Source organism: Elephantulus edwardii, unplaced genomic scaffold (genome assembly GCF_000299155.1).
Source record: "Elephantulus edwardii isolate Elephantulus edwardi_28Jun2011 unplaced genomic scaffold, EleEdw1.0 scaffold00216, whole genome shotgun sequence".
NCBI lineage: Eukaryota > Metazoa > Chordata > Mammalia > Macroscelidea > Macroscelididae > Elephantulus > Elephantulus edwardii.
Window position 1 is genome coordinate 3,967,920 of NW_006399966.1, and position 12,787 is coordinate 3,980,706.

General features: G+C 33.9%; 1 protein-coding gene across 2 annotated transcripts in view; it reads left to right on the top strand.

Annotated features, from left to right (window-relative positions):
* Positions 1-12,787, top strand: part of GPATCH8 (G patch domain containing 8) — an 88,591-nt gene that overhangs the window by 25,595 nt on the left and 50,209 nt on the right. The window contains exons 2-4 of one of the 2 annotated variants that reach the window (XM_006897837.1): positions 1,250-1,324; positions 7,501-7,518; positions 10,268-10,340. The gene's annotated coding sequence lies outside the window, so the exon portion shown is untranslated. Of the gene's footprint in view, positions 1-1,249; positions 1,325-7,500; positions 7,519-10,267; positions 10,341-12,787 lie in introns of those variants that run through there. The other variant, XM_006897838.1, reaches the window with a different exon arrangement.

The following is a 12,787-nucleotide window of genomic DNA, read 5'->3' on the forward strand; positions in this document are numbered from 1 at the left end:
TCAGAAAGTGCCAGACCGCCTTCCATAGTGGTTGCTCTATATTACACTCCCACTAGCAGTGAGTAAGTGTTCCAATCTCTCCAGAACCTTATGAGTATTTGTTGTTTGCTGGCCTCTTAAACTTTGCTTTTGTTGCTAGGGTGAGATACTATCTCATAGTTGTTTTGCAGGAATCATTTTAAAGTGATAAAAAGTGGTAAAGTGATAAAAAGCAAGGATGTCATCTTTAAAGACTTAGTTTCATCTGACCCAAGCTATTCTATTTTCCATTGCTTCATTTACATGTGAGAGTTGTACAGCAAATCAAGAAGATCTAAGGAAGAATCAATGGCTTTGAATTATAATATTGCAAATTATATGGACTTCCAGAAGAATAAATTAGTTGTCCGTGTAAGAAGTACAAGTAGGGTGTTATTACTTAGAAGAAAGAATGATGTGACTTAGTCTCATACTTTTGACATGTTACCAGGGAGGGTGGAGCTCTGGTGGCCCTAAGGTGCTGCTCCTCTGGTGTTTAGAATCTACCAGCCTCACTGCAGGACAAATATAACCAGTCTCCTCCTGGGCAATTTATAGCCTCTGAAAATAATGTCAGAGGGTCAGTTATGAGTTGACTCTGACTTGATGGCAGTAAGTTTTAGTTCTGAGTTTGAGTTATCAGGAGGGCTACTTCTGGAAAAGGCTGTCATGTTTGGAAAAGTAGAGGGTCAACAAAAGAGCGGAAGACCCTCAACTAAATGGCCTGTAACAGTGACTGCAACAGTGGGTTGTGAGCATAGGAGAGATTGGGAGAATGGCACAGGGTCAGGATGGCACAGTATCATTTCTTTGTACCTAGGGTTACTGTGAATTGGAGCCAGCTTGATGCAGCAGCAGATGCAGTGGTGCTTGATTATGATCAAATTGGCATTATGGAGGCAAGTTTATCTCTTAGCTGATCATTTGGAAAACTATGTTAAGAAATGATGTTTTTAAGTTTCTTTACACCAGAAGATAACAGTTGGTGATTTAAAGTTGAAAGTTACTTAATATTGAACAGTGTTGCAATACCGATTTTACTGACATTTTTCTGTTATGATTTTGAGCAATTTCTTTGTGTCTGTTGGCCATCCTTTGTGGAAGGTTTAAGAAGTCATTTTTATAGATTTTAAAATGTCTGATTTTGTGCCCCATTAATAGTTTCTAAACTTTGATTACATATTTAAACTATTTTTTGCTTTGAAAAATAACTGTAGTCCTTTCTTTTCAGGGTAATCACTTTGATCAGTATGAAGAAGGACACTTGGAAATTGAACAAGCGTCGCTTGATAAACCTATAGAATCGGTAAGATGGTCAGTGCTTAATTTTGGGTCATAGACCAAGTTAGTTTAGGTAGTGTTCGTGTGACACGATATGAATGAAGTTAAAATTATTCTAATAACTCATACCACAGGTTAGAGCTGTTTATTTGCATGCCCTACAGTTATCAAATAGAGTTTGGGATATAGTATAATATTTATTATTTTGGGATATTGGTCCAAACAATCAAAAAACAAATTAGAATGTTGATGGAAAAAAATATTTTGGTCCATACTGATAATCTGTTAAAAGATAGCAAGTTTAGTATTTTTATAAATTGATTAAAGGAGTAAAATGTATTTTGATCCTTTAATAGCTTCTCTTTTTTTGGATGATAGAATAATGACTTACAAGGATTAATATATTTTATTTATCAAACATTTCTAAAATACGATAATTTGGTTTCTGTAGTGGAAGAGAGGTCTGGTTTTTGTCAAAAGTTGATTCTGTCTTCATATACATCTTGGTTTGGGTGATTAATAATACCAGTCAATAAAATAAGACTAATTTTCCTCTTATTAAAAAACTAAAAAGGAAAAGTACCTTTTAAAAAAATCTTACTAGTTTTTGAACATTATTTTTATTTTTAAAAACTATTTTTAAATTACATTCTTGTTTAGACTGTCTAAACTTTTCAGAATTGTCAGTTTCATATTTGTGCATCAGTATTTGTATTCAAATAAGAAATTTAATGGGTTATTTCTAAGATTTGAGTGAAAAAAGATAAAGAGAGCATGCTAATCTTTAAAATATTGAAGACTAGCCCTTCTCCCTCCTTTAAGAAACAGTCGTTTCTTCTCCTTGGGGAAAGCAAGAAGTCAATTTAGAGAACACAGATAGTATAACTTTAGCTTTTAGTTTTAAAACTGTTACATAATAAAGGATCAACATATATTTATGTTCCTAATTAGGTTGGTGTTGTGTGTGTTTGTGTGTGTGTGTTTAGATGTTTACAGAAATTTACACAACTTGGGGTGTTCGACATTTTTCTTCCACAGCAGTTGGCCCATATTAGCTAAGCAGCCATGATCTGGTTTGTATTGCACGGTCTGCCTTTTTTTAATTTCTTCTCTAGGGTTTCTTTCTCCCCCACCTTCCCTTCTTATTTCTGTTCTTCTGGTCCAGTGAACACTGCATATAGTACTTTCTGTCTTAATGTGCTGGCATGATGCTAGACTTAGGCATGGCAGTAATTGATGACGCATGTGATAATGCTGCAGAGGGAGAATGCACATCTGATGTACTGAAAGCCCAGTCTTGTGTTTGACATAAGTAAAATGCCAAACCCATTTAGCTAAATTAAAAAATCATTGACTTTGTGCCTTGTTTAACACCATCTTTAAGGACTTTCATAACAGGTAGAATTTTACAATGTAATTTGTAGGTTAGATCACTATCTTGACCGTGACAAAGTACTTTTCTGTTTTAATGTAAATGTTTCTTTGGGTCAGAGTTTTAAGAACAGCCCTGTAAGAAGCCAAATCCCCTACCATATTCAACAAGGTATATGAGTTGTTATTATTCTCATATAAGTTTTAATTCTGGGAGTATATTCATTTGACAGCAGCAGGAAATTTAATTAGCTTGAGTTTACATCCTAGTGTTCATTAGTGCTATTTGGGACAATTCTTTTTTCCCCCCAACAACTTTTTAAAAACCCACTAAATTGATGGTAGTGAATTTTGGGAAATTTTCTTTGAAGGCTGTGCTTTATTTATTTATTTAAGGCTTTACTTTCTGAAGAATTAATTTCTGTCAAGTGAGGTTAATGCTCTTTCAGCTCCTAAACTAATCCTAAATTCAGGATTTTTTTCTTAGCACATGTCAAATTTTGACACATGTCAAAGGGAGAAAACTTTTTACAAAACAATTTGACTAATCACCATTGAGTAATCTCAATGAGTAAAAGTGGAATTGATGTGCATATTTATGGAAATCCTTTCCACTTAAAGTAGAAAGTAGTATAGCACTTAAGATTTTTTCTTTTAATAAATGTATGTCTAGAGATATGTAGTATATTAATTTCTACTTCCACTGTACTCTTAAGGCATATAAATATATACACTAAATTTGATAGAGTGTTTCAGGTAGTAGCAGTAGAAACATCATAACCTACTTTGTATTAGACAAAAGTTGGTCACACAAGGTAGGAGAGATTTTGTCTCTGCTTCCAAATTATTTGAGAATCAAATTTAAAGTGGTCAGAGAAATTTATAAGATGATTGGCACTAAAGTAGGTAGTATTTCCTCTCTCCTTCCCCTAAGCAAAGAAGTCCCCTGTCACCTAAGGTATGCTCACCAAATGATAGTCTGTATTGAATTATATGGCTGGCTGGCTATCTTAAGCTATTTCATTCTTAGAAATGGCATGGCTTCTAACACAAAAAAGGTCTATGCTGAATTAAAATCTTTCTCTGCAGCAATATCTATTGAGAGGTGCTGACTGTTTTGCTACAGCATGCAACTCAAAAGTGGCTGGAAATATGCAGCTTTGGGAGTCTACAGATCATTGCAGGAGCTAAAGGTCTAGTCATTTTTCTTTTAAACAAAGGTAATCTGCAGCAGCTGGTAACCCTGGAAGTCTCTGCACAGGTTTGTGCCAAGGATATGCCTGTGTGAAGGGTTATTGTGAGTATAGGATTAAGGTCTTTTTGTTTGTAATAGGGTAAATGCAAACTGGCAAGATGGGAAATTAGATAAAAAGATACAGTAATGTATTTTGCTTTTAGTGGACTTCTAAAATTTGTTAGTGAGATGATGCATGTAAACAGGCAGTGGTTGAAAACACATCACCGGTCAGCATTTGTAAAAAATTCTGTGACTTTTCTTCAAAGTCTTGTTTCCCTGTCTTTTTTTAAACCACTAAATAACTCATTGGAATGTCTAGTGAAGAAAAAACACCTTTCTATGAAAATTGCTTAAGGAATTGCCAGACAACTTGATCATTGCAATTTAAAGAGAAACTAGACAATATTATGCTATGTTTTTACAAATTATGTTTTTGGAATGTGAATTCTTAAAGTTGTTATTGCTTTGAGATTTTTAGATCCCAGCCATTATAATTATGACCTTCATTTACCTGAAGATAATTTATTTAGAAAACAAATAAAAATCTAAAGCCTTCAGTTAGTGTAAGAGTCCACCATTAGTTCCAAGTATTGATTGGTATGGTTAGGCTGCATAGTCTTTTTAGACCTCTGTTATAGAAAGAATATGAGCTATTAAATGGATGAATTATTTTAAGATTTACAAAAGACAAAATATTTCACCATAGGTTTAAAATATGTTATTGTTGTAGTTGGAAGTAAAAGTTCTAATTAGCCTCTTAACTGATTTTTGCGCTGCCTAATTAAAAATCTTTTTAAATAGTTGTCCAGTCAAATGAACAGAATTTAAAAATAAATCTAAGATTTCAAACTTTAGTTGCTAATGCCTAGTTTGCTCTTGTAGGAATTTAGAAGTATATGTGTAATTGGTTTTATGATGTTACATATCTGTTTAGATCTGTGGACTCCACTAGTTCCAAACTGTAATTCTGTAAGACTGATGATGATTTGACATTTAGCAGTGACCATGTGTGTACTGCCCTATAAATGATGTGCTTCTTGGAGCTGAATGGTGTAGCATTACTATGTGGCTTTTCTCTCTAGTCTTCATTGTGTCATCTGTAGTGAGCTAGAGATTTTTTGTTTTGGGAATTTTTACAACTTGTTGTTTGCATGGGTTCACCTATTAGCATTTGGTTCTTACTTAATAGATTCTTTAATACACAATCAGCAAAGTTTACAATCCACTCAAGAGACCTACCGTTTTTGTCACTGTTGAAAATGAGCTAAATAGTGTAAATTAAATGACTGCCAACTAAAGAAAATTCAGTGTGGAATTAATACTTGGTCAGTTACTGACATACTTGTAACACAGTTTTCTCTTTTACTACAAAAATTAGGAAGCAGCTCTGTACAGTAAATTTTTACCTCTTTTGACAGATTCCTGTTTTACATATTAAACAGCATTGGAAATGCTGTTGCCAAAATGATCATTGTTACTATATTGATATACAGCTTCATGGAGAAGGAAAAAACACAACACATTCCAGGGAAACTTTTCTGCTTGATATTTAATAAAATTGTTGATGAAGGACTGACACAGTTAACACTGAGGTATTTTTAACTGCTGAAACTGTTTTCACCATATTGGTACTTTATATAACACATTTCTTGCTTTCAGAGCTCTTCCCATATAGAAATTCTTTTCACATTCATAAACTCTTACATGTAGAATAGAAGGCAACAAAGTAATATTTACTTTAGGGAGGGAAAAAGATAAAAGACAGTTTAGATAATGGAGGTCAAAAAAATTTGCTTTTTCAACTGAGCTTAACAGTTTAATCAAAGACACCACCATTTTGAGGTTTTGAGTACAAAATAATTAATACTTTTTTTTTTTATATTTTTGTGTGCGTGTACGGTCAAATCAGATCTGACTGGTACAGGAGGAGATTGTCCCTCCTTCCCTGGCACAGCATCTGGTGGATTCGAACCGTGCGCCTCTGGGATTGTAGTTGCAGCTCCTTGCCACTAGGCCACCAGAGCTCCCCTGAATACTTTTAAAGTGTTGTAGGAACAGTTTATGAATGTAGAACACCGGCTTTTTTACCTTTGGGCACAGTTTAGTTGCCTTATTAGTCAGCCAATTAATTAGGATTTTCTTGAAATTCTTTCATATATATTGTAATGTTAAACAGCCTACCATTATAATGTTATTGGGGTTTCCTTTCTTTTTGGTGGAGGTCATGAAGCAGGCTGTATTAGAAAATAAAATGGTACTTAGTTTTGTTTTTATGAGATTGTAATTAAACCCCAAATTATGTGTTTAAAAAACAATATTTTCTTGTCACTATTATAATGACAAAACTAGGGAACTCTGGTAGTTTAGTCTTTGGGGAGTTGCAGGACTAACCTAAAGGCCACACCTCTCTGGCAGTTCAAATCCACCAGTGGCTCCTCAGGAATAAGAGAGCAATCTCCTCTTGTGTGATTTACAACCTTGGAAGCCCCAGTGGAGGGTCAGCTATGAGTCTGTCCTGGCTTGAAAACAGTAAGATGATGATAATGATGACAATTACAAAGCCTTTTTTTACTATTTTGAGAATTTAGTACTCCTTTCCCTAATCTGTCTAGATTATCTATTTGGGTGAGAAGTAAATTAGTCCACTTTATTGTTTTAACTGTCTGTCATCCATAGAAATAATTGACTAAGTCACACAGACAGACTGGATTAGTTATTTCCCAGGCTGGTAGTTGTGTCCTTTGTTCAGTATGCATTTGAACACTTCTGAGGTAGGCACTTTCGATTTGTCCTCTTTTGTTAAGAGGTGTTTCAGTGTGCCTTCATGTGTTAGCCATTATCCTTATACCTGCGTGGATTTTTTAGTTTTATATTTTTTTATATTTTTGATAAAAAAGGGAACCTTACTGAATTAGTAGCCTTTTCAACAGAGTCACTGAGCTCTCTTTTCTACCTCAAAAAGCATATAGTCTGGAATGATAGGAAAAGTACAGTTTTTCTGTATTAGTTATTTAAGTTTTGAAGTTGATGACTCCCATGAGAGAAAGAGGTTCTAGGAGATATGTCTTGTTTCATTTGCATTTGTTGTAATCTATAATCAGAAGATCTTCTATAATCAGAAGATCTATGGGTGGCATGTTTTAAACAACTTTTAATATAACTTCTGACATTTTGTTTCCTATTAATATTTGAGAAAATAGATTTAATTGAAGAATAATTTTCACCTAAAGTTTGAGTAGAGAAACGCCACTACCATTTTCTCTCAGTAGCTTTTCTTAGAGAAGGTGACAGCTATCCTCTTGAGTGGTTTTGTAAAAATGGTGCTAATGTGTATAACCTTAAATTTTTCTTTTAGTTTTCCTTTCCCTTTAACATTTGCTTTCCTTTCACTGTTGTCAGTCACAACACGCTGCTCTTGAATCTCTCAGCTGGTCTTGACTCGTGAATTTACTTATGCTTTCACTCTTCTTTAATAAATACATTACTTGCAAGCAGTGAATTGAAAACAAGACAAAAATAAAATAAAATAAAAACGACCATTAGTGATTGGACAGTTTCTTACTTTGTGTTACATTTAACTGTTCTTTTGACAGCCCAGTTTTTAAAGCCAGGTTCGTATGGAAATGCTTTCACTCCACTTGCACTGCTTTTGGAAATAGCATACTGCTTCATCTGTCTGTTTATTTTAGTGCATTCATAATATAACACAGTCAGCATAATGTCTCATCTCTATTTAATGAAAGGTTGAATTTTCTTAAATTTAAAAAGGGACAGCAATTTTAGTCAGCATTATTTAGTACTCAGAATATCTGTGACAAGTATAATTGTAATATTATCCCATTAAAAGATTAACATAAATCAATCACATAATCTTGAGATTATTCTGCTAGGCATGAAATAAGAATTTCTTGGACAGGTAAGTTTATTTTCATAGTAAAATAAGAACTTTTCCACCATTTCATTTTCTGCTGATACTACATAAATTAAGGCTTTTAGTCTTCTTTTGATAATGAAATTATTTGTATTTAAACACCCAGTACTACTTAAGAAGATACTTTTCCTAGCAGTTTGGTCGGGAGGGGAGAAAGGAAGAAGACAAGACAGACTAATGTTATTGTGATGTCTAATAAAGGGAGCAGTCATCTCCTGGGATTACATCCACTGTAGAGTTTTCTAGTAATTCTTATTCCTAGCAGAAGTAATTTTTAGTGACATTTTAATGGCTTATCATGGTTTTGTAAATAACACCTACTCCTCACTTATTCAGATGGTTAGATTACAAGACCAGACGATAAATATAGGTATTACAAGAAAATGGAGGACGACCATATTAGATCACAAAGCCAGGGGGTGATTACATAATTATATAACCATCAATTTATATTATTAACATAACTACCAAATTATCTAACTGCCAAACCACTGGGAATCATGACTCAGCCAAATTGACACATAATAATCTTTTACATATTTAAAAGTTATCACATAACTGTTAAAACCAGCTTTCCTTCTACCTCACACTTTTAACTGTGAGCCATCAATAGAAAAATAGTTGGAGAGTAGATTTTTTTTTACTATTGTCATAAATGCTATATACCACTTAATAAGATAGTCAGTAAATGGGACGTGTGTGTGTGTGTGTGTGTGTGTATGTGTGTGTGTATATATATATATATATATATCTATCTATATATATATATCTTAAATGATAGTATCATTTGTTTTGTAGAAAAATACAAATATTGGTTAGGAGTTTTTCTGTTGTAATTTGCCTGTAGGTTTTGATTTTTAAAAACTCTCAGGGAGCTCTGGTGGCCTAGTGGCAAGACGCTGCACTGCAATCCCAGAGGTACACAGTTCAAATTCACCAGATGCTCTGCTGGAGAAGGAGGGGTCAATCTCCTCCTGTACCAGTCAGATCTGATTTGACAGTAAACGTAAAAATAATACAATAAAAATTAAAAATAAACAAAACTCTCTTGATTTTTTTTACCCTCTATCTGATCAGAGAATTAGCTCCTCAGTCCAGTTTTCCAGTAACAATAAATTTACAGAAGGAAGATTTCTTTAAATGAGTAATGTACTGCCACAGTGTAATCTCTTAACTTCCTGTTAGAGTAACAGTAAAATAATTGTTTTCTTTCCTTTATGACTCCAAAGAACACCTCCTCATTAAATTAGAAAGCTGAAAAAGTCACTTATGGAATATCTAGTTTTAAATCAAAGATTGAGGGTTATGTTAACTTTATGAATTTTGAGACATGAAGTTATTTCCAAATGTGATATCGGATTAATATAATAAATGACATTTTAATGCTTAAAGAACATTTTGTGTTTATGGCTTTTAAATGTTTTCATTGGACAGTTTCTGGCCTTTTATCTGTGAGGGTTAATGGCTTTGTCTTGCTACTTCACAGTAACTGAAAATCAAAGAATAAGAAAAAAGAGTTCAAAAGAGTTCTGAAATTTTGACCCTTTATACAAAAGCTGACATTTAATTGTTGTTTCTGATGTCTTTTCATGCAATTTACATTGAAAGATCTTTTTCAGTGTGTTCTTAGGAAGATGAGACATTATGTGTGTTGATTTTCCCCCCTCCTACATGCACTAATGGTTCTTTATTGTTAACCTATTGCTAGGCCTGTTTCATTCTAACATTTTAGCATTTTTGTTAGATTACATGTTGAAATGCATCACTCAGTCTGTGCTTGAGCTCATATTATTTTTCTGTTTAATCAATTTAATTTCTTGTTTTACTAACCTCACTGTTTTTTCAGTTTAATATTGGCTGCATGCTAGTTAAATATTTATATATATTTTTTCTTTTTTTGTTTTTTTAAAAAACATCAAGTCTAGCTTGGATTTTGCTCTGATTGTGTTTTCATTTCTAGTGGTGGGGCAGTCTTGTAACTTATGTATCACGAAAGCCTGACACATAAACAGAACAACTAAACAAAACATAGATTTTCTTTAAAAAGAAATCTTAAAGTGGTGCTGTTTAGGTGGTGGATATGATTGTACCTTGATTTTATGCTTTTTATTGTTAGTTTTAAACTTCATAAATGTATTCCTCCCCTTTCCCTTTCCCATTTTCTCTTTTTTAGTGTTATGTATAAAAGTTGCCCAGCACACCATCAGAAAGGACCTTTACCCCTTTTGTTCTTCCCATATAAAATACTAGCCAGCATTTCTTTTTACATTAATGTCCTTTTTATTGGGCACATTTACCCTATTATTAGCACCCTTTTGCATGCATATATGTAGAATTATCTCTCGCTCATCACCTGTTTATATGTCACTAGGAAGGGAAGAATTTATTATTGGAATATTTTTGGTTTGTCTCTCTGTTCTATCTGTCAGGATAATATTGGACATCGCTTACTCCAGAAACATGGGTGGAAGCTGGGCCAGGGATTGGGAAAATCTCTTCAGGGTAAGTTTTAAAAATATATCCGGGGGAAAATATATATCCTTTAAAAAAAATGTTGATCTTGTATCTGATTATATTTGTTGTCTTTTAACAAGTGTTTGGGTTTTTCCTCCCTTACTTCCCCATGCCTCTTTTAGAATTTAGTCTGTTTTTCCTATGACTGTATTTTTAAATCACTATTAAGTCATCTTATTTGCTAATAATTTGCAAGAGTAAGCTGCTTCATCATTAAAACTTCAAGCCCAAATTTACTGTAGGTAGATGAATTGGTTTTAAAATGGTTTTGATAGGGTTGATAAGTGGATGGCTTATAAAGGAATACATAGTATTATTCTAAGGGTATGCTTTCTTTGTGTCATTTAGTGATCTTGTATTATGATCTTCTGTATTATAAAGAGAACTGTTTTAACAGGAGAGTTTACATTTTATCCTCAGATTTTCCTTGCAGTCTATGAGTGTCCTGGCAGTTTGGCTTTGCAATCAGAAGCTGTATGGTAGTGGAAAGAAATGGACCCATATAATGGGAGCAGAGGTTTACTGGGACTCAGAGGGAGACTATTTCTCAGATTCTAGAAAATGTATGATTTAAAAGTTTCCATTAGAGAGTTCAGGTGACCTAGTAAGTCACCTGAGAAGTTATACTGCCAACAGTAAGCCATGCAGTTAGAATTCACTAGGTGCTCTAAGAGAGAAAGATGAGTAGATTCTTCTGATGTAATTTAAAACCTCTGAAAATCTGCTAAGGGATCAGCTATGAGTTAGCTCTGACTCCATAGCACACAACAAAGTTTCCATTTAATTTCTTTTTCCTTTAAACTATATTAATCATTTGAGTAGAACTCCCCCCAAAATAAAGTAACAAATCCTCATATTTATACTTCAGACTTCTTGCTAGTTGAAAAGGAACCAACTTTATTCCATTTTTAACTCTTAGATTCAAGAGCTATATTTAGTTCTTTGCAGATGTCAATACTACCTCAGAAATAATGCAAGTGTTTGTCCTTTTTACATCAAATCTTGGAGGGGTTCAGTATAAAGACTCATAAGGCAGAGGTATGCTAATTTTTTGCATTTTGGAAAAGAATTTCCAGTTTGACTGTAGAAGTCCTTATCAATTCAGTTACGTATGTAAAGAGAACAAGAGGACAATATGAAATAGGACATTCCAATCATTATAACTTTTCTTTTTAAATTCAATTCTGAAATTTCTGTTCAGTGATAATACATAGGAGATATTTAAGAAACATGTTTTGATGACTATTTAATACTAAACGTTAGTGTTCTCTTTTAGGATAGACGTAAAGATTTGATAATGATAAATAACAATTTGTGTGGCATAGACTACAGATTTATTAAAAGTTCAGAAGACTAGGGCAGTCAGGACCAAATTTAAAAAGGATTCTTAAAGGAATTTTCTAGTAGTTGGCATAGTTGAATAGAATTAAATGGAGAAGGTGATCTAAAGTAAATAGCTATTGACACGTACTAAAATGGGTTAAGGGAGCCCTGGTGGTGTAATCTGTAGGGAGTTGCACTGCTAACCCAAAAGCCACATCTCTACAATTTGAATTACCAGTGACTCTTCTGGACAAAGATGGATAATTCCTGCCATGTGATTTTTCAGTCTCTGAAATTCACTGAAGGGTCGACTGTGACTTCGTTCCAACTAGAAAGCAATGAGTTTGAGTGTCTGGTTTGTTGTTGTTTTTTTAATTGGATGAAAAGAAAGGCATAATGCAATAAAGGGCTGATCTGCATAATTAAACTAAAGAACGACAAAGATACATGAGAAATATAGTCAATAGCAGATATATAGGTGGACAGACAAGACGAACAGATATGGATAGGTGAAAAAGATTACACGTATAACCAGACCTACATTTGGAAGATGATATTTCTACACATTCATGTTCATTCATTCATTGCCATTGAGTTAGAACTGACTCAGCTGATGCTTCAATAGGTTTTTGGAGGCTATAAGTGTCAAGGGAAGAGAATGCCCATCTTTGTCCAAGTTGTTGCTGGTAGATTCAGACCACCAGCAAGGAACCACCTTTGGGTTCTCCCTAAGGACCATGCCACCAGAGCTCTCTGCATTCATATTAATATGTGCTTATAAGTATATCCATGTTTAAAGCAGAGCCCGAGTGAATATGTGGAAGAAAACTAAACATTTTTTTAAAGCCTGACCTGCCTGTTCATAGAAACCAGTGGAATCCCCAAGACTGTGGCCCATAGTCATCCTTTGACCCTAGAACAAATTTTACTCTATTCCTGTGACTGAACTTTCAATAATAAATTGAACTGCCGAATAATAGACAGGTCCATAAGGTAACCAATACACCAGTGAGACACAACTTGGAAACTGTATAACCAATCATATAAATAAGGTCTGAGAGGCAGCGTCTGCCCAGTGATGAAGCCAGAAGGCAAGAAAGGGTTAGAGTAGA